Here is a 3481-nt window from a genome sequence, read left to right on the forward strand (position 1 = left end):
CGGGGTGCTCGGTGACTCTCCCCTCCACAGTCCCAGTCGGCTCACACCACCCTTTATAATTGGATTTTTTAATTCCGTTGCCTCCATCTGGGGCTCCAAAGGTTTTTCGGGGGTTTGGGAACGCGGTGAGCGGCCGCTGCGTTGGGTGTCTGCCCGGATAATGCTCTGGCTGCTCTGCTCACCACTGCTCCACACCAGGAACAGCCGCAGCAGCTGAGGCAGCACCCAAAGTAAAACTGGCTGGTTGGTCCCGACCTGGCGGTGTTTGGGGTGTCCTTGATGACTCGGATCAGGGCAGGGTTTGGGGGGATCCTTACTCTAAGCCTGGAGCTCCAGAAGTGCTTTGTGATGCTGTAGGGATGGGCTGAGATCAATCTCCAGGGCTGCCCCGATCCCATGGGGAAGGAGATGGGTTTTCTGCATCAGTTTTGGGGGAATCGCAGCCATTTTGTGGAGCAGCCACACAGCCAAGTGTGAACCAGCCCATCAACATCTCCAGGTGCTTTTTACCTCCAGGAGCTCCCGTCAAGCCATTGCAAATGACCCAAAGGCTTTTCAAATGACTTGCTTTTCTCATGCCAGCTGCTCCCCACAAGAACATCTGCTCCACACCGTCCTGGGCACGTCACCATGAGCCACTGAAGCGGAAAGGGCAGAGGGACGGTGGCACTTGCTTGTCCCCAGAGAGGGTTATGGCTTCAGGTGGAGCAGCAGCAGTAGTTGGCTTTTAAGGATCAATTCTGCTCTGTCTGTGGAAAGGAAAAAGCTTTGGGATAGAAACTGGAAAAGAATTAGCACCGGTCACTCCATGATGCCTGAGCGTTGGATTTGTTGAGAAGAGCAGCATCATGGACCCAACCACTCCCAGATCCTCCAGCCTGGACATGGGAAAGACATTACCCGTGCTGCGACCACCCTGGCTGCACCCAAAGAGCTTCGCTGCCAAAACACATCCCATTAACCCCAGTTTGTGAGCGAGGACATGGCCACAGAGATCAAATCTTCCCACCAAGAGCTGCCTCTGCACCTGGGAGTGAGGGCACAGGAGGTGCCACGTCCCTGAGGGTGTCTCAACCTTGTTATAGTTATTGCAGTGGAGAAATTGTGACTTGAAGCCTGGAAAAGAAAGTGGAGCTGCTGAAAAACACGGCAGGTGGGCAGCAGACCCTCGTTGTTATGAGACACGTTTGTGTCATCACGTGGATGTTAAGAGTGGAGCCCAAATTCATCCTGGATGTTTTCCCATCGCTGTCAGCTCAGGGAAAAGGTCCCATGTTTAGTGGCATCCCACTGGAAAAACCCCCTAGGCCAGGGGTTTGCTTGGTCTTGGGGTTCAAGGTCATCCCACACCCCTGACCTTCCCTGCGGGAAGTGTTGCCAGGGCTGAACCTGGATAGCTGGCAAATGAAATCCTGTCCTTTCTCCCCCACAAAACCCCAGGGAAAAGGGAATCACAGAATAGTTTGGTTGGAAAAGACCATTATGATCATCTAGTCCAACCACAAACCCAGCATTGCCAAGTCCACCACTAAACCATGTCCCCAAGTGCCACGTCTACACATCCTTTAAATCCCTCCAGGGATGGGGACTCCACCACTGCCCTGGGCAACCCCTTCCAATGCCTCAGAACCCTTGCAGCAAAGAAATTCTTCCTCACATCCCATCTCAACTGCCCTGGCCACAACTGGAGCCCATTTCCTCTTGTCCTGTCCCTTGGGCCTTGGTTGAACAGACCCACCCCCACCTCTCTCCACCCTCCTCCAAGGGACTTGCACAGAGCCACAAGGTCTCCCCTCAGCCTCCTTTTCTCCAGGCTCAACACCCCCAGTTCCCTCAGCCAGGAACTCAGCACACTTGTTCTCTAGGAAGGAAGGGTTTGGGGTGCTGGCAAAGCTCAGCATCCTCAAGATCACTACTCACCATCGTGGTGGTGCAGACAGGCCAGTCCTCAAAAAGCTGGACAACATCTGGAGCTGCGTGTGAGTAGCCCAGGAGGGGTGGGAAGGGATTCACAATTCACAGCATCTCCCTCCTCTCACGACGAGCAAATTCAGGCATCAAAGAGAAAAATGATGATTTCTCCTGCTGTTTTGGGGCTCCCTGTAACCAACACCTTGTTTCTGCCGTGGTGTGTGCTGTCCTGGCCAAGCTGAGACAAAACCAGGATCTTCTCACAAGCCACCAGGATGAGGAAGTGAGTGGAGATCTCGGAAACGTGCCTGCCCTCGGGGGGAGCACGGGGCTGTCCCAGCACTGTGGGTCTCCATCTGCTGAAAATCGTGCTCCTCAAAAGCACATCAGCCAGCAAACCTCACTTCATGCCCCAGGTACCTCCAGGGAAGTGAGAGTCAAAGGCTCGGGGTGCAGCAGAGCCACAGCGTGGGATGGAGACACGCGGAGCGCCGGGATTAACCCCGACACCCAGAAAAAGAGCCACTAATTCACAGCTGAAAGCTCTGTCCTGTGAAAACAACCCCCAGTGACAGCCCCAGGGGGGACACTTGTCCTGAGCCCGGACAAACTACCCTCAATGGTGCCAAAATCAGCCTCACCACATCATCTCAGCACCTGTTTTGTGGCTCAGCACCTTTCAGAGTCATAGAATGGCCCAGATTGGAAAAGCCCTTGAAGCTCATGGAGTCCAACCGTGAACCCAACACTGACCAGTCCCCTATGACTAACCCATGTCCCTCAGCACTGTGTCTACACGACTCTTCAGTCCCTCCAGGGATGGGGACTCCACCACTGCCCTGGGCAACCCCTTCCAAGGCCTCAGAACCCTTGCAGCAAAGAAATTCTTCCTCACATCCCATCTCAACTGCCCTGGCCACAACTGGAGCCCATTTCCTCTTGTCCTGTCCCTTGGGCCTTGGTTGAACAGACCCACCCCCACCTCTCTCCACCCTCCTCCAAGGGACTTGCACAGAGCCACAAGGTCTCCCCTCAGCCTCCTTGTCTCTCTTTGTGTCACCTCCCTCATTTCAAGCAAAAGCTGCTCAGCGCTACCTGTGCTGATACAAACGCAGCTGTAAAGTCAAAGCTCAGGGCAGATGAAAGTTGAACCTTTTTCAGCACATAAATATTCCCAATAAAAGGAATTAATTGAAACCTCTACCCAGAGGAGGGATGTCCCAGAGGAGGGATGTCCCAGAGGAGGGATGTCCCAGAGGATGGCACAGGCAGGAGGAGCTGCCCAGCCTGGCCTGTTCCCAGGACTCACGGGATGAATTCTTCCCTGCTGGCACAAGGCTGCTTTGTCCCTCCAGGCCTTCACGGCGAGAGAAATCAACCCTGGACAAAAGCAGTCGAGGGCTGGACTGCAACCAAAGCTGCTTTAGGAAGGGACACGCGCAGTGAAGTCAGGAAAGAACAAAAAACTTTTATTCAACAGCAACAAAACCAGGAAAACATCCCCGCAGTCTGCTCCAGTCTGAACCAGTTCCCCATGCCCATGGGGCTGCTCCTCTTCCCACCCCACAGC

The sequence above is a fragment of the Antrostomus carolinensis genome, unplaced genomic scaffold (assembly GCF_000700745.2).
Source record: "Antrostomus carolinensis isolate BGI_N321 unplaced genomic scaffold, ASM70074v2 scaffold33221, whole genome shotgun sequence".
Classification (NCBI taxonomy): Eukaryota; Metazoa; Chordata; class Aves; order Caprimulgiformes; family Caprimulgidae; genus Antrostomus; species Antrostomus carolinensis.